Below are 19,908 nucleotides of genomic sequence, written 5' to 3'. Positions count from 1 at the left end.
TCTGAAGTCACTCCTCATTCCTCTTTTTCTTTCTCTGGTAGAATTTATATAAACTTGATGTCATTTTTCCTTAAATATTTAGACAAATTTATCCTGAAGTAATCTATGCCTAGAGTTTTCTTTGAGGGAAAACTTTAGTCATAGTATCCTCTTTGCTGTTTTAAGTATCTGTGTAATATGTAATGAATTCTCTTTCTTCATTCCTGATACATAAATATATTTCACTTTTTAACTTAATCTTGCCAGTGTATTATTCAAAGGAACATCTGTTGGCTTCAGAGTCTATAATTTTCTATTTTACTAGTTTATATTATCTTTATATTTCTTATTTTACTTTGTCTATAATAAATATGCTTCTTCTTTCTAATGTCTTGACATAGTTGTTTCCTCAGACAGGGATCCAGTCAGGAAAATAGCCATCATGTTAAACAGTTAAAACATATAGAATTTAACACCAACAATTGTTTACATCCCATCCTCAGCCCCAGAAAACCACTTCTGCTTTCTAACTCTGTAATTTAGATTTGTCATTCTAGAATTTCATATAAATAGGATCTTATATTATCTTTTGTGCATGGCCTTGTTCATTCAGTAAAATATTTTCAATTCAGTAAAATATTTTCAGATTCATCTGTGTTATTACATGTTATTACTTCTTGCTTATTGCTAAGTAGTATTCCATTGTATAGGCCATACCGTAATTTATTTATTCACATATTGATGGATATTTGGGTTGTTTCCATGTTTTGACTAATAGGTATAAAGAGTCTATGAACAGATATATAGACATATATTTTCTTTTGTCTTGGGTAAATGGGTGTGGAATTTCTGAGGCATATGGAAATGTTATTGAATTTTTAAATGCAGTTTTTTTAGGTTTTTTTTGTCTTTTTGCCTTTTCTTGGGCTGCTCCTACGGCATATGGAGGTTCCCAGGCTAGGGGTCGAATCAGAGCTGTAGCCACCAGCCTATGCCAGAGCTACAGCAACGCGGGATCCGAGCCGCGTCTGCAGCCTACACCACAGCTCACGGCAATACCGGATCCTTAACCCACTGAGCAAAGGCAGGGATCGAACCTGCAACCTCATGCTTCCCAGTCGGATTCGTTAACTACTGCACCACGACAGGAACTCCTTAAATGCAGTTTTTAGGAATGTTTAGTTAGTTATAACTGCTCTCATTCAGTTAATACATTAGTGCTTAACCTTTCTTTTTAGTATTAGGTACTTTTTTAACTGTAACTTCATAGATAGGTTTGTGGGTTGTTAAGAGAAACTGCATCTAAACCCAGGCCTAAATTCATTATAGTTAACATTTATTAGGTGCTAATATAGTAGAAGCAATATTATTCTTATTCATGTTTTGTCATAACCTAAAAGAGTCTGCATATTATTCTCATTTTTCAGATGACGTATAAACTGAGGCAAAATTGTTAATTAATTTACCCAAAGATACAAAATGAAAAAGTTACAGAGCTAGAATTTGAACCAAATAAGTTGTCTTACCAAGTCTATATTTCTTGAATGTAGAATGAAACAGTATATATATTTGATAGTTGAAATAAGGAACAAAAAAGAAACATGTGTTTTCAGCATAAACAGAAGTATCCATTTAAATGAAGTAGATTTCCAATGTCTGGTTTTGGTCAATATATGAAAAATAGAGATTAATATAAGTATACAAATAAAATGTAGAAAACAAGAAGGTTAGATGTATTTTAAAACTGTGATAGTTCCCAACTTTTAGTAAGGCTATTTGTCCCATAACTCAGCACTTTATCTGCCTATCTATGTATCTATCTTTCTAAATATATATATACACGTGAAGTATTGGTAATGCATCCATGTGTTATTTTGGTATTAACTATCATATCCTTAGCAAATATCAGCAGTACATAATTGATTAAAATTCAAAAAAAGATATACATACCACTCAGTGTAGACCAAGCTGCCATGGCCATCCCAGGCTGGGCCATCCATGGCCTTGTATCCTAGGCCCCTCAAGTAGCCCCTTTCATACTCCATCCTCTGAGGGCATGGCAGCCTGGCCCCTGTCCCTTATGGGCCTGGACTCTTCCTCCCTTGCCTTCCCTGTGCTGTACTGTCCATGGCCAAGCAATCTCCTTCTGGACAACCAGGGCACCTATCCTGTTCTGAGTATTTAACTGGGAGTTAACAAGATTATCTAGGGCCTAAAAGAGAAATAAAAGGTGCCTTGGGCATGTTGAGATCCAGCCCCAGTCAGATGAAGCCTTTCCTTATATATCAGGCAGAGTACTTTAAGAGAGGAAGGAATCCCCGTGACTTCTGAATGAAATCCATAAAATACTCATTCAACTTAAACAAATAGAAAATACTCTGGAGGTTAGAGACAAGATTGCAGAGTATAAGGACACAAGCTCACCTCCTCTCAAAAAACATCAAAATCACAAGTAACTGCTCAACAACCATTGCCAAAAAAGACTGGAAACTACCAGAAAAGGTATTCTATACCCAAAGATAAAGAAGACCACAATGAATTCTATACCCGAAGACAAAGAAGACCACAAAGAGATGGTAGGAGGGGTGCTTTCGTGGTATAAGCAAATCCCATACCCGCTAGGTGGGTGACCCACAAACTGGAAAATAACTATATCAAAGAGGCACTCCCATAGGAGTAACAGTTCTAAGCCCCATGTCAAGTTCCCTGGCCTGAGGGTCTACCATTGGGAAGAGAAGTCCCCAGAGCATTTAGTGTTGAAGGCTTGTGTGCAGGAGCTCCACACTTAGAGGGTGCACAAAGGTTTTCATGTGCGCTGGGTCCCAGTCATAGGAGTCTCTGTCATACCTACCTATGGTCTTGGAGGGTCTTCTGGGGAGGCAGGGGTTCAGCCATGAATCACTGTGGTGGTAGGACACTGGAGGCAGAGGTGCCAGGGAGTAATTATCAGTGTGAGTGCCCCTGAAGGCTGAAGTGTTGAAAAGCGTCAAACCAAATGGCCAACAACACAGGAAAACAGCCCCACTCATCAGCAGACAGGCTGCCTAAAGTCATCCCAGGCACACAGCTGCCCAGCAGATGGACAAATCTCAGCTCCACCCACCAGTAGGCAGGCGCCAGTGTCTCCCATCAGGAAGCTTGGGCAAGCCCCAGGATCAACTTCACCCCCAAGGGGGCAGGCACCAGAAGCAAGAGGAGCTACAATATTTTGCAGCCTGCAGGAAGGAGACCAAAAACACAGAAATATCAGAAAGAGAAATAAAGGCTATAATCTCATTTATAACATCAAAGAGAATAAAATAGCTGGGAATAAACTTACCTAAGGCAGCAAAAGACCTGTACTCTGAAAACAATAAGACACTGATGAAAAAAATTGAAGATGACACAAACGGACGGAAATATATATCGTGTAATGGGTTTGGAAAAATCAATATTTTTAAAATGACTGTACTACCTAAGGCAATCTACAGATTCAATGCAATCCCCATCAAAATTACCAATGGTATTTTTCAAAGAACTAGAACAAAAAATTTTAAAACATGTATGGAAACACAAAAGACCCTGAATAGCCAAGGTGATCCCGGAAAGAAAAATGGAGCTGGAGGGACCAGGCTGTTGGTGGGAATGTAAATTGGTACAACCACTATGGAGAATGGTATGGTGGTTCCTCAAAAAACTAAAAATAGAACTACTTTATGATAGAGCAATCCCACTTCTGGGCATATATCTGGAGAAAACCATTATTCAAAAAGATACAGGCATCTCAATGTTCATTGAAGCATTATTTACAATAACCAAGACATGGAAACAACCTAAATGTCTACCGATATAAGAATGGACCAAGATGTGGTGCATATGTACAATGGAATATTACTCAGCCATAAAAAAGAACAAGATAATTCCATTTGCAGCAACATGGATGACCTAGTGATTATCATACTAAGTGAAGTAAGTCAAAGATGAACATCATGTGATATAATAATGTATATGTAGAATCTTTAAAAAAATGATTCAAAATGAACTTATTTAAAAAGCATAAATAGACTCACAGACTTCAAAAACTAATGTATGGTTGGAGTTTCCGTCGTGGCACAGCAGAAACGAATCTGACTAGGAACCATGAGGTTGCAGGTTCGATCCCTGGCCTCGCTTAGTGGGTTAAGGATCCAGCATTGCCATGAGCTTTGGTGTAGGTTGCAGACACAGCTCAGATCTGGCATTACTGTGGCTCTGGCGTAGGGCAGCGGCAATAGCTCCGATTAGACCCCTAGCTTCGGCACCTCCATATGCCATAGGTGCAGCCTTCAAAAAAACAAAAGACAAAACAAACAAACAAAACTAATGTATGGTTACCAAAGGGGAAAGGTTGCAGGGAAGGATAGATTGAAGATTTGTGATTGGCATATGAACACTGAAGGATATGGAATGGATGGTCAATGGTGACCTGTTGTATAGCACAGGGAACTCTACCCAATAGTCTGTGATATTCTATTTGGGAAAAGAATCTGAAAAAGAATGAACATATATGTATATGTATAACTACTTTTTGGCAAAAGTCTTCAAATGGAATTAACCAGCATGTTAGGATTAAGAATGGAATTCTTAATGGAATTTACCAGTATGCTAGGATTAAGATTAGGATTATTTGCTATCATTGGCAGGGCCTTCTGAAGGATCGATATTTCCAGAATTTTGGTGTTACATCTATTGCTCATTGACTAGACGTCTTCCACTAGAACATGAGATTTTCATTGGTTTAGCAAAGGGACATTTTCATCAAATTTAAGGAAGTTGTTTGCTATTTGTATTGGCCAAGAAACAAATGTTTATCACTGAGCCCTAGAAGAATGCTCTATTATCAAAAGACTGGCCAAGTACTTAAACTATGTCTTCAGTCAGGTTCCAGATTATGTGCCATGTATTTGGTGATTTCTGGTTGGGTCACAGTGACCTGCACCTAACTTCCTGGCAGGAAGTCCCTAGACACAGTGTTTCCATCCCTTTGGTGTGCCCAGTGTATCAAGCATCCATAGTTCTCATTGAAGGCACTAGCACAAATAGGTCATCAGTTGGAAATGTTCTCCAAAGGGGACTAATCTTGCAACTGCTATGAAGAATCAAATATAATAAATATTATATGATATCACATCATGTGATGTGGAATCTAAAATAAGGATAAATGTGAACTTATTTGCATAACAGAAACAGACTGACATACTTTGAAAACAAACTTATGATTACCAAGGGAGACAGGTTGGGGGGTGGGGGTGGGGATGGACTGGCAGTTTGAGATTAGCATAAGCATACTGTGGTATACATGGAATGGAATGCCTATGGGGACCTGCTGTATAGCATAGGGAACTCTACTCAACATTCTGTGATAATCTTTATGAGAAAAGAATCTGAAAAGAGTGGATGTGTGTACATGTATAACTGAATCACTTTGTTGTACAGTGGAAATCATTACAACATTGTAAATCAACTATGATAAAACTTAAAAAGGAGAAAAGATACAAACCATATTGTTGGCTTTTTCCACTTCTTGCAGTTGAAGTTTGTTTGAGGTTTTATTCAATATGTTCCATGAGTTGTACAGAATAAATGACCAGCATTAACATATTCACCTTATCTTTCATCTACTGGAACCTAGGAATGAATGCATGGAAAATCTATAATGTGTTATTGTATTTGTAAGTCATGATAAGAGGAAACGTTCAGTTACGTTTTTCAGAGAACAAATAGTATTTGGTTAACATCAATTTTGTAATTACACAGATCAGCTTTTTTTAAAGGAAATTATTGGCAAGTTTTAAAATAAGACACCTTCTAGGGGCTTATAAAAAAATTACATTTGCACTTCCCTTGTGATGCAGCAGGTTAAGCATCCAGCATTGTCACCGCAGTGGCTTGTGTTGCTGCTGTGGCATGGGTTCAGTCCCTGGTCCAGTAACCTATACACTGCAGGCATGCCCCCCCCAAAAAAAATTTCTGTTATAAAAATATACTAACTGCATTATAATGTCTATTTAAACATAAAGTATATTAGTGGGTATAGTACTTTCCAATTTAACTGTCACAACTACTATTAATATAGAAGACTGCCACTGAGATCACTGAAAAATAAATTCAAGAGAAAAGGACATCTTTATCAGCTAAGTCAAAAACAGTTGGATTTATTACATAGACCTATTATACAAACATTTCAGGGAAGAAACATCCCACTCTCATATACTATCTGAAAGGGCTGCTTATAACAAGCAGAGGGTGGATATGCTTTGTAAATAGTAAGGAAGGAAAATGAATGACTTAATTAAAAAACAAAAATCAAGTCTCTGTTCACATATTTAGAAACTTAGGACTTGGAATACCAAAAAAATTATACACTTCTTTCTATACCCAATGACAGAATTCCCTCATATTGGCCATCTCTGATTTTATAAATCGTACTAAAGAAAAAACATGAAAACAATAGCTAATTTGGTTAAAATAAATAAGATGCCCTAAGTTTCAGCACTGATATTTACTTATTATAAGCTGCCCAAATTCTCAGAAATATTAACTGCCTTACAAATAATCTTACAGACTGATTATAAAAAGGCACATTTACAACCCACAGAAACCCTGATTTCAGACAGCAAGAAACCTAGGCAAAAGCTATTCAGGATGCCATTTACAGACTGTCATAAAAGTGAAATGTAGCTAATGAGCCCTTCACAGTGGTTTGCATTATAGTCATTTCTGACTCTGCCTTTCTTTATGGCAGCTACTGTTCAGAAAAAGCCCATCCATTCCATGTAAATCTGGCCACTCCCTGCTCCAATACCAGTGTTAGAAAACTCAGTTTAAATCAAACCTAATCACTTCAGCCAGCCACAGACTATTTCCTAACACTCCTCACCCTCCCGTACATTCTAGCGTGACTTTGTTTCTTGCATCTTTCAGCGTTCCTTCAATTTAACCACACTCTAATTGGCTGGCTGGGGATTCCACTGTCACTCAAGCTAAACCCCAGGCTCATTGAGGAAATTAGAAGCTGAGTTTGCATTTTGAGTTTGGTTTCAAGGGTACATATTTCCTGGCCTTTTTTTTTTTTTTTTTTTTAACCCCTATTGCCAGCTAGAAGGTAAGACAGCACATGAAACTGTACCTTAAAATACAGCAGATCTTTTTTCTGACACATTTAATTTGTTACTTCCAGGCTTGTGGTCAAGAATGGAACTGAAGGCTTGCCTCAACATCTTGGCATAAAAAAAAAGTAAGCCATTGTCTGGAAGCCCCTGTCAACAACCAATGGGTTAATACTTTTAAATGAATTTCATGTAACCTAAAGATTATTTGGTTTCTGTAAGGAATTTAGGAATTTAGCAAAGTTTTCTGTGGATTCCAATCCAGACGATTCAATATTTCATTTTCTGATTCTAGATTAGGGTTGTTAGCATGAAATTATTTACGTTTTTTTTTAAATTCACAAAATATGAAATGTTTCTGGATTGTTACTAATGGACCTGATGCTAGATAACACAAGAGAAAATCTTCCAGATCATGATGTACAAATGAAATGGATATATTATTATCTGTGTCACCAAGTATGGATTCACTGAGAGTAAACAAAGGACCAGTCGGTGGGATCTCTGGCTGTGTGATGAGTGTAGGAGGGTTAGAGAATACCTGACACAAAGTCTTTGCCCTCAAATAGATTCCATCTTATGAAGAAAATACACAGTGCTTTTCTAAACTTAGTACCAAATTTATAACATAAACTGAAATTGATAAAAAGTTTTAGAGGTGGAGGGGGGAAATGACCAAGGCAGGTATTTGTCCCACAGTTATACTTTGACTAGCCATTCTCTTTTCTGCCTCTGTGGTCAAAGGCAGGACCAAAACAGAAAAAAAAACTAATACCCAGTAATTGCTTAGCTTCAACTTTCAAATAACTCAGAGTGTCTTTGTTGTCATTCATCATAAACACATACTATAGAGAGGAAATAAACAATGGTAGAAAGGGATAACTCAACTGCCCCCATGAACAAATCAAAAAATACATCTACATGTAGAATAGTTCTCACTACAAACTAAATGAAAAGTGGTAGAAAGACTGCGGTACAACCAAGGGTAAAAAGGAAGATGCTATGGAATTGGGTAGGAAGAGAAGAGAAGAAATCAGGTTTGGACCTGTGCCCAAGGGAGTGGACTCAGAGGAAAGGAGAGATTATACAAATGGAGACCTTCTCTAGGAAGTGGGTGGTATGAATCACATATTGGGTGCCCTAGCCCTGAGATAGAACACAGGGAAGACAAGATAGTTGGGCTGTTTGAAGCACCAGTGGAACTACCAGGAGGAGTTTGAGAAGCCTGGACTCTGCTTAGAAACAAGGACATGTGTGCATGCTTACTCATGAAGTAGCACAGAGGTCAGATTGAGACCATGGGGGTCGCTGACTGGTTACCTACAACTGCACTAGCTCACACCCCAGTCTAAGCTGAGCAAGCACTCTGGCCCAACATCCTTCATGTTTTACCTCCACACTAGAGTGAGCACTGCCACGACTGAGGAAGGAACTTGGTCGTGAGGGACAGCAGAGGCTTAGACCTGAAACACCATCTGAGGAGGGTCCGGGTAGATATTACTGCCTTTTGTACTGGCAGCACATCAAAAGCAGCACTAACCTCTGATTGTGGCTAGACTGCCAAACTCCATGCCCTATCACCACTGAGACCCTATGCAAGGCCTTTTGTGCTCCAGCACTACTCCTTTCTGCTAAGAAGGGGGAGAGCTTACACTAAAAGTGAAAAGAGTCAGCTCAGACCCAGCCCTCAGGGTTGTGCTCAAGCATCTTGGGGCCTGACTCCACCCCTGATAGAGCAGTGGTGGCCAGTGAGCAGAGCGGAGACCCAAACTCAAACCTGGCTCCTGCTCTAGCCACTCTTTCTCCAGTCCCATCTCCTACCAGGATGACAGCTGGTAGCACACCCTGAGGAAAGATGCAACTTGTGTCCAGGTCAAATACAGCTGTCCCGCCAAGGGCATTGGGCACACACAGATACACAGGACACCCCTTCAAGGCTGAAAGGTTTCAGCTAGTTTCAGAGATAGATAAAGTTAAGCAAGATAAGAAAACAGAGGAAATTGTCTCAAAAGAGCAAGAGAAAACCTCAAGGGGGAAAAAAAAAAACTAATGAAACAAACAGCTTACCAAAGAATTCAAAGCATTAATAATAAGAATGCTAACAGACTGGGGAAAATAATAGATGAACACAGTGAGAATTTTTAAAAGGAAACAAAATATAAAGAACCAGACAGAACTGAAGAAAATACTAATTGAAATAAAAGACACGCTGGAAGGAATGAATAACAGACTGAATGATAGGGAAGAACACATATATAATCTAGAAGCTAGAGTAATGGAAATCATTCAATCAGAACAGCAAAAAGAAAAACAAAGAAAATGAGAATAGTTTAAGTGATCTCTGAGATAACATGAACCATACCAACACTTGCATTATAGGGAACCTAGAATAAGAAAGAGTCGGGTTAAAGATCCGGCGTTGCCGTGAGCCGTGGTGTAGGTTGCAGACGCAGCTCAGATCCTGCATTGCTGTAGCTGTGGCTTAGGCTGGCGGCTACAGCTCCGATTCAACCCCTAGCCTGGGAACCTCCATATGCCATGGGAGCAGCCCTAGAAATGGCAAAAAGACACACACAAAAAAATAAGAGTCAAAAAAGTATGCTATGTAATTATGGCTGAAAACTTCCAAAATTTGAAGAAGGAAACAAGTACCCATGTACAGAAGCACAGAGGGTTCCAAACAAGATGACTCCAAAAAGACCCATACCACAACACACCATAATTAAAATCGAAAAAATTAATGATAAAAGAATTCTAAAGGCAGCAAGAGAACAACAGAATCATATACACGGGAACCTCCATAAGGCTGTGTATCAGCTGATTTTTCTGCAAAACTTTTGCAGGCCAGAAAGGAGTGGCAGGATATCTTCAAAGTGCTAAAACAGAATAGCCTTCAATTTAAAATCGAAGGAGAGGTGAAGAACTTCCTAGACAAGCTAAAACTAAAAGAGTTCATCAGTACTAAACCAATCCTAAAAGAAATGTTAAAGAGTCTTCTCTAAGTGGGGGAAAAAAAGGCTGCAATGAGAAGTAAAAAATTATAGGAAAGGACAAATTCCACTAGTAAGGCAAACATATGATAAAGGCAGAGAATCAACCACTTAAAATAAACTATTACAGAGATTAAAAGACAAAATTATAAAAGCAACTGTAACTACAATAAACATTGAAGGGATAAACAGGAAAATATATGACATCAAAGCCATAAAATATGGGGGAGGGGAGTAAATACATATATATTTTTAGGGTGTATTTGAACTTAAACAAATACCAGTTTAAAACAAGTAGATATAATTATAGGTCAACATATTTTTCTTGGTAAAACTGATAATTTAATAATATAATGCCAATATGTTATTATTTTAATAGTGTCTGTCTCTTTTTCCCATCTCACCAGCTCACTATTGTCCTAAGTTTGTGTCATCAGGACTTAAGAAGAGCTACTGCAATAGTTGATTTACAGTGTTCTGTCAATTTCTGCTGTGATCCAGTCATACATATATGTATATATATATCATGCATATATATGTATAGTTATCAAGTAATACATATGTGTATATATATATATATATATCTCCAGTCATACATATATATATATATATATGTATAGTGATGTGTGTGTGTGTATATATATATATATATATATATATACACATTCTTTTTCTCATATTATCTTCCATTATGGTCTATACCAATAGACTGGATATAGTTACCTATGCTGTATGGTACAACCTCATTGCTTATCCATTCTAAATGTAACATTTTTATTGTAAACAATATTCAGTGACTGTAGTAAAGGAATCCAAGTACACAGCCACATGAAAATCAAAGATACAGCTTAAAAACTATGGGTAGCGAATATTTGGAGCTTAAAGAAATTTTCAGAATCCCTCCATTCACATCACTGAAGAGCATGCTTATAAGTAAGATTAGCTTCAATAGTTTTCTTTCAGTAAAATGATCAATCAAATGTCTAGTAAGTATGTAGAGAAGATCAAAGGATTATGAACATACAATTTCTTCAATATGAATATGTGTATATATACCAATTCAGATAGTACATTTATCTGTATCCTAAGCTTCTAAAAGCACAGTTTTGTTTTTCTGTTCTTCAATAAACAAAATAAATGCCAATGTAACAAGATATCATAAGGCCAGATTTGCTATTTGAAGAAATTTGCTATCACAAAACCCTATTTTCCTCATCCTCTTCTGATAACTTTTTCACATTTAAAGTGCTTAATCAGTGGTTGAAACTAAACATAAAGTAGGTCTTGCTTCAGTTTTCTACCTTGGAATAAGTTATTTAGATTGATATCCAAAGTACTTGAAGACTTTTTGAGGTAAAGATCAGGAAACATTGAAGACAAGCCATATGGGATTTAGAGGAAAAGTAACTGTAACTAAGAGAGATAGCTGAACATTTTGTAATTCAATGAATATGTAAAATGTTTATGCAAATGATCATACACAGTTTTATTCATTGAATCAGTAACTCTGGTACTCTGAATCTGATACCATTAGCACTTGGTTTAAACAAAAATACTTTGAGTTTTTCAATAACAGTTCAGCTACCTGAATATATTATGTGGGAAGCAGAGGAGTTGGTATAATACACCAACATCCATAAGTTAACAATACATATCTGGATTTCTTATGCAGATTATGATGGTGTGATAGTTTTAGCAATATAGAACAATTGAAATACAAGATATTTGAACTGGATTCTTTCCTGAATTATTTTTTATGATATTATTTAAATAATATTTCATTATTCTCATTCCAGTCCCATTAATGCTCCTTCAACTTTGTTATGTAAAGGCATCACAGCCATCAAAAGAGCAAAATATAACTGTTGATACTTTATGCCCCCACCTACAATAATAAAACCTACTACACATCAAATTATACTTAATTTAACCAACTCTCCCAATTTGCCAAGGACTGAGGAGCCTCCCAGGACACAGAACTTTCAATGCTAAAACTGAGAAAGTCCCAGACATACGAGGACAAGTAGGATACCCTAAGTCATCATCCATGTAATTGTTGCAATCACCACCTAGGAGTCAAACCTGATTCTTCCTTACCCTTAATTCTCCAGATATAAATTATCAGTACATCTTGAAGCTTCTATCAAGAAAATATCTCCTGGACTCACAAGTTCTTAGCTCCCCTTGGCCACCCCATTGCAAAATCCATTCAGATAAGTCAGAGAAAAATAAATACTGTATGATATCGCTTATACATGGAATCTAAAACATATAACAAACTAGCAAATGTAACAAAAAAGAAGCAGACTCACCATACAGAGAACAAAAACTACCAGTTAGCAGTGGCCGGAGGAAGGGCTATGTAGGGCATGGGAAGTACAAACTCTGGGGTGTAATATGGGCTCAAAGATGTATTGTACAATGTGAGGAATATAGCCAATAATTTTGAAATAACTGTAAATGGAAAATAACCTCTAAAAATTGTATAATAGAAGACAAAGAAATAAGTAAATCCTCATAATAAAATTCAGTGACTTTCATTCCTATCACAACAATCTGATTTTCTGCATAAATAGTACTATCTGATATTTTCTTGTTTGCATTTGATTATTTATTTTGTATTTTAAAGTTCAATTTTTGTAGTTGGACCAAAATGGTGCAGTAGATGGACCCTAAGCTCACTTCCTCTCATGAGCATACCAAAATCTCAACAATCTGCAGAACAACCATCATGAAAAAGTCTGAAACCAACCAGAAGAGATGTTCCACAATTAAAAACATAAAGAAAGAACCACAACAAGACTGGTAGGAGGGGCTGGCTGATTTGCATTATAACCAAATCTTTTACCTACTGGGCAGGTGACCTACAAACTGGAGAATTATATTACAGAGGTTATCCCACGGGATTGAGTTCTGAGTGCCATTTCAGGTCCCCCAGCCTGGTGTTCTGGCAACAGGAAGAGGAGCCCCCAGAGCATTTGGTCTTGAAGGCAAATGACTCTTGATTAGAGGAGCTCCACAGGATTGGAGGAAATAGAGACTTCGGTTTTAAAGGGTACACACAAAATCTCACATACACCAGGACCAAGGGCAAAGTAGCAATTTCATAGGAGCCTAGGCCAGAACTACTTGCTGTTCTTGGAGGGTGTCCTGGAGAGGGGGTGGGTGGGGGTTGTGGCTCATACTGGGGACACAGACACTAGTAGTGGACATACTGGGGAGAATTCATTTTTGTAAACCCTTCTGGAGGCTGACATTTTGCTTGGGTCATTAGCACAAAGACATGACTCCACCTAACAGCTTACAGGCTCCAGTGCTGGGATGCCTCAGGCCAAACCACAAACTAGGCAGGGACACAGTCATACCCATCAGCATACAGGCTGTCTAAAAACTTCTTGAGCCCACAGCCACCTCTCTAGACATGTCCCTAGACATGGACATTCCCACCAGAGGATCAAGACCCAGCTCCACTCACCAGGAAGCAGACACAAGATGCAAGAAAACTATGATCCTGCAGCCTGCAGAATGAACCAGCAAACATAGGCCAAACACTACACTGGGGCCAATTAACCCCTGGCCTTTGGATGACAAGAGGGGCATGCACTCCTAGGACACATATGATGTCTCCTGCAGAGGACTACTTCTCCACGGTGGAAAATATAACTAACATAGGACATACATAAAAATACAAATAGCAGTTTAGACACAATATGGTGACAGATGAATATTTTTCAGATGAATGTAAAAAGAAGAACCAAGTGATGTGGAGATAGGTAATCTACCTAATAAAGAGTTCAAGAGTAATGATCATAAAGATGATTAAAGAACTAGGGAGGAGAATGGATCCACAGAGTGAGATATTAGAAGGTTTCAACAAAGAATTTAGGAAATATAAAGAAAAACCAAACAGAATTGAAGAATACAATAACTGAAATGAAAAATACACTAGAAAGAACCAATAGTAGACTAAATGAGGCAGAAGAATGGGCCACTGAACTGGAAAACAATGAAGTGGAAATCAGTGCTTCCAAAAAGGAAAAAAAAAAAAGAAAAGAAAAAAGAAAGAAATGAGGACAGTTTAAGAGACATCTGGGACAACATCAAGTGTGCTAATATTTGCATTATAGTAGTCCTAGAATAAGAGACAAAGAGCCCAGAGAAACATTTGGAGAGATGGTAACTGAAAACTAACTTGAGAAACACTCACCCAAGTCTAGGAAGCAGAGAGTCCTATATAGGTTAACATGTAGAAGAACAAAATGACATACTGCAATCAAAATGACAGAAATTAAAGAGAGTGTTAAAAGCAAAAAGGGGAACACAATAAATAGCTTTATGGGAGTTCCCTTGTATGTTATCAGCTGATTTTTCAGCAGAAACTCTGCAGGCCACAAGGGAGTGGCACAATACACTTAAAGTGATGAAAGAGAATTTGGGAAACAATCTCATTTACCATCACATCAGAAATAATAAAATACCTAGGAATAAGCCTACCTTAGGAAGCAAAAGTCCTATACTCCAAAAACTGTAAGACAATGACAAAAGAAATTGAAGATAACAAAGATGGAAATATATACTGTGTTCTTGGACTAGATGAATCAATATTGTTAAAATGACCATATTACCCAAATGACCATATTACCCAAGCAGTCTACAGTTTCGGTACATTCCCTATCAAACTACCAATGGCATTTTTGAAATAATTAGAACAAATTTAAAATTTGTATGTAAACATAAAAGTCCCCAAATAGCCAAAGCAATACTGAGAAAGAAAAACAGAGCTGGAGGAATCAGGCTCCATAATTTGAGACTGTACTGCAAAGCTACAGTAATCAAGACAGTGTGGAAATGACACAAAAACAGATACACAGATCAATGGAACAGAATGGAAAGCCAAGAGATAAACCCACACATCTATGGTCAATTAATCTACAACAATGGAGGCAAGAATATACAATGGAGAAGACATCTCTTCAACAAGTGGTGCTGGGAAAACTGGACAGTTAGTGAAAAGAATGAAATTAGAACATCCCTTAACACCACATAAAAAATAAACTAACTATGGATTAAAGACCTAAATGTAAGGCCAGAGACTATAAAACTCCTAGAGAAAAACATAGGCAGAACACTGTTTGATATAAATTGTAGCAATATATTTTGGATCTGGCTCCTGGAGTGATGTAAATAAAAACAAAAACAAATGGGACCTAATTAAACTAAAAAGCTTTTACACAGCAGAGGAAACCAAGTACAAAACAAAAAGACAGCTCATAGAATGAGAAAAAATATTTACACAAGATACTACCAACAAAGGATTAATTTCCAAAATACACAAAGAGTTCATATGTCAGTAAAACAAATACCCCAATCAAAAAATAGGCAGAAGATCTAAGTAGACATTTTTCCAATGAAGACATATATATGTTCAACAGGTACATGAAAATATGTTCAATATTGCTAATTAGTAGAGAAATGAAAACCCAAACTACAATGAAGTATCACACCAGAGGCCATCATTAAAAAGTCTATAAATAATAAATGCTGGAGAGAGTGAGGAAAAAAGGGACTCCTTCTACACCGTTGGGAGGAGTGTAAATTGGAGAACAGTATAGAGGTTCCTTAAAAAAAAAAAAAAAAAAAAAAACTAAAAATAGAGTTATTATATGATCCAGCATTCCCATTCCTGAGCATATATTCAGAGAAAACTCTAATTTGAAAAGATATGTGTACTCCAATGTTCATCACTGTTTACAATAGTCAAGACATGGAAGCAGTCTAAGTGTCCATGACAGATGAATGGATAAAGTGGTATATATACACAATGAAATATTATTAAGCCACGAAAAGAATGAAATAATGCTACTTGCAGCAACATGGAGAGACCTAGAGATTATCTTACTAAATGAAGTTAAAGACAAATATCATATGATATCACTTATATGTGGAATCTTAAAAAAATGAAAGAAATGAACTTACAAAACAAGTACACTTGGAGACATAGAAAACAAACTATGGTTAGTTGGGTGGGATAGCAGGGGGAGAGGGAGAGAGAAATTAAGAGTTTGAGATTAACATACACACTACTATGTATAAAATAGATAAACAAGAAGGATCTACCACATGGCACAGGAAACTATATTCGATATCTTGTAATGACGTATAATGGAAAATAATCTAACAAGAATATATATATTGTTAGGTTATATATATATATAGTTAGGTTATATGCATATTCTAGCAAGAATATGCATATAACTGAATCACTTTTCTGTACACCTGAAACTAACACAACATTGTAAATTAACTTTAATTTAAAAAAAAAAAGTTATTCCCACTGTAGCACAGTGCCTTAAACCATTGCAGCTCCAGTCACTGAAGAAGTGCAGGTTTGATGCCCAGCCTAGCACAGTGGGTTAGGGCACAGTTGCTGCAGCTGTGGCATAGGTCCCAGCTGTGGGTGGGATTCAATCCCTGGCCTGGGAACTTCCGTATATGCCATGGGTGTGGTCATAAAAAATTAAATTTTAAGAATTATGAAAAATTATGTATACCCAGGACTATTTAATATGTATGTAAGATATGCAAAGAAATATTCAAAACTAATACTAATATATGGCTTTGGGTGCTTAAATTATCATTATTTGCATTTTCTTATTCATGTTTTCTGTATATTCAAGATTCTATTATTTACTGTGCTTTCATAATTTTGGAATCAAAATTCAATTTATCATGTAAGAGTTCTAGTCTTGGGCCTCACCTCTTCCTGGAAGCCTTGTCCTCTCATCCTTCATGGTTTAGGAGGCAATACTCTCTGCTCCCTGCTCCTTTTGTTTCCCTTGTATGCTTCTATCATGATACTTCTTGGATTGTTTACATTTTTTTTCGTTTTCTTTGGACTCTCCGTCTAGATTCTGAACTCCACTGAGGAACAGAAAGCAACAGTCTGTGCCTCTGAGGTTGTATTCCTGATATCTACAGTATATATAAATAAGCAAACTCTACCTTTAAACATTTCCATTTTTACCTATGCTGTGCTACTCTCTAACCATAATGAAAAAAAAGTTTCACACTTCCAGTTCCTATCTACACATTTGGTTGCTTCATTTTCTCAAGATAATGTAAACATATGTCAATAAATTGTCTAAACAAGTGACTTGTAATTGCTCAACTTGCCAATTCAAATATAGCAAACTGCCTGGGATGGTTTGGATTCCCTATATTCTGTTGCATTATCCGCATAAATATATCTGAACTGGATTGATTATTTGTTTCAAAATCTTCCCTCTCTAAATTTTGAGGGTGTCCTATTCTGACCACTGAATTGAATGACTTCAGATGACATTCACAAATTATCTCTGACAAATGGCCTAACATAGAAAAGAATATTATGCAGGTGTCAGACTTCAGAATAGCTTTTGATGATGAACCAAAGAGTTGTGGTTTTTTTTGTTTGTTTTTTGTTTTTATGGTTTAGAGAAATAATTAGAATTACAAGGGTCTTAGAGACTTTACAAGTTAGGCATGACTCTCCTAAGAGTTAAAAGTGCAAGTGAAAGGACGGTCCTTAGGGAACAATTTCAAATCATAAAGCATTCAGATACAAAATAGGTTATAAATGGATAGGTTGGTCAGCATTGGTCTTAGGATAGGTTCTAGTTGCTAGTGAGAAAATCAAAATGAGATAAAAGACTGCATAAATATGTACAAGGGGTTTGAGCTATAAAAGAATAAAAATAGAATCACAAAGTTTCAAGGAGTCTATTAACACAGACAACAAAAACCCACTTGCTTGTTGACACCCAAAATTCCCTTAAAAGAATCAAAGCCTTTAATTACATATTAAGAGGTAAAGCTCTCTGCTCCTAAAGCTTGTTGTAAGTTGATATAAATTCATCTAAGATCAAGATAACTGATGTTATAGTCTTGTGAGCAGCTTATTTTTTAAAAATCCATTAGCTTCCTGCTTAGGTTTTTTAAAAAGGAGGTCTATAGAAGAAAATGATTTCTAATCCTATCACACAAGATTAAAATTTTAATATCTTGGTATTAATATTTCTAAAATTAATATGTCTTTCTCTCTCTGAATTTGTCTTCTCAATAAATGTGCACAGGAAATAACACAAAAACTCATGAAAATCTAGTGGTGTGGACAGATATAAATCTATCACAAGACAATATTGCAAGTCTTATGATTGCTATGCAAATCATTTGCCACTGACGTTACCATATAGGAAATGCTAAAAATATTAGTGGTTCTAATTATATCACTCTAATTTATACCAAGTGCCATGGATATAAAAGAGAGGTGGATAACTAAACTTTTCTTGGAAAATTAGGTTGGTGCTATATGTGTTGAGGCATACAAATGAGTAGAAGGTTCATGGGTAAGGAGTGGGGGATAAAGGTGAGTCAAATGATGCAAGAGTATTAGGAAATGTAGAAACTTGTGGAGAAGTTAGAACATAAAGGCTTTTAGGGGGAAATGGTAGGAGAGAGGGTTAAAGATATAGGTAGAGAATTACACAGTGAAGAAATTTGTTTCTATGTGGAACTGAGGAGTGTATGTTTATTCACCAGGAAACTGAAAGCCTTTTGAAGATAAGATTAGAAGTTTTTAGATGATTAATCTAGTGGAAAATTAGAAGATGTACTTAAATAAAGGGACTTAATGTTAAGAAGATCAGATAAGTATCTTAAAATATACCTATAAAAATTATGGCTTCTGATATGCCTTTGAATTTTTTTCATTAACATTATTTTTTTAGAAAATGTTAGAAAAATACATTTTAAAAAGGGCTTATAACAAAATAAAAACAAAGCTCTCTAAATTCATCCATTCTGTACAATTTTGATTACCATACTAAAATAGCTCTAATTTAACATTTGTGTTAGCTAGTTTTAAATGATTTTTTTCACAATAGTAATTTTAATTTCCACAGATATTAGAAGGATGAATATTTTGAGAAGTCACTCAAGATCTAATATTATTCCTTAGAACTTTGAATGAAAGTAAATAATGAGACATAAATACTAATTCCTTTATCTCTCTGTGAGGCTTTTAATCTTACTTGCAAAATAGGAATTGTGCTTACTCCTGAGGGTAATTAACTGTATTATTTTGGAACTATAATAAACATAGAGAATGAAACAAATCTCTAGGTCTCTGAAGGTACTGGATAAATACCAAGGCAATGAAGACCTCAAGGGTTAAGATACCAGAGAGAAGGAAATCCAGAGTAGGAAGCCTCAAATCCCATGCTGCATTTCTAACTGAGAAGCCAAGCAGAAAGCAGTGACTGAGCAGATGAGAGGATGAACACAGCCTCTAGTGGTTATACATAGCCAATAGGGCAAAAACTAAGGAGGTGGCCCGCAAAAGATGAAGGTCCCAGACAGCCATTCCAAATATACAGTTGTGGCAGCCAAAGAACTAAGAGTGAAATAGAAATAGAGCAGCCTATTATACTGAAGCCCTATTATAGAGCAGCTCAATCCAAGATTGAGTTGAGTTTACTTGCCCCTAACATCACATGTGCTAGAACCTAAAGCAAGTTCTCTCAGGAGGATATCATTCAGTGATTCAAATTATTTCTACTGCATTTTTTATACAGTGCCAGCAATCAATAAAAAATAAAGAGCATATGAAAATTAGGCCAAATGAACAAAAAGCAAGAGGACAAATGAAGCAGAACTCTGGAGATCTGGATACGGAGGTCATCAGAGGTTGACTTTTAAATGACTGTAATTAATATATTCAAGAAAGTCATTGATGGCATAGAGAATTTCAGCAGAGAACAGCAAACTATGAATAA

The 19,908-nt window shown here is 36.5% G+C and overlaps 1 long non-coding RNA gene across 3 annotated transcripts in view; it reads left to right on the top strand.

Moving 5' to 3' along the window:
* LOC110257722 overlaps positions 1-19,908 on the top strand; it is a 177,683-nt gene that overhangs the window by 120,198 nt on the left and 37,577 nt on the right. For all 3 annotated transcript variants that reach the window (XR_002340651.1, XR_002340650.1, XR_002340652.1), the window contains one exon: positions 7,178-7,234. This is a non-coding gene — a long non-coding RNA (uncharacterized LOC110257722). The remainder of the gene's footprint in view (positions 1-7,177; positions 7,235-19,908) is intronic.

Source organism: Sus scrofa, chromosome X, assembly GCF_000003025.6.
Source record: "Sus scrofa isolate TJ Tabasco breed Duroc chromosome X, Sscrofa11.1, whole genome shotgun sequence".
NCBI lineage: Eukaryota > Metazoa > Chordata > Mammalia > Artiodactyla > Suidae > Sus > Sus scrofa.
This window is presented reverse-complemented; position numbering and strand designations above follow the sequence as displayed.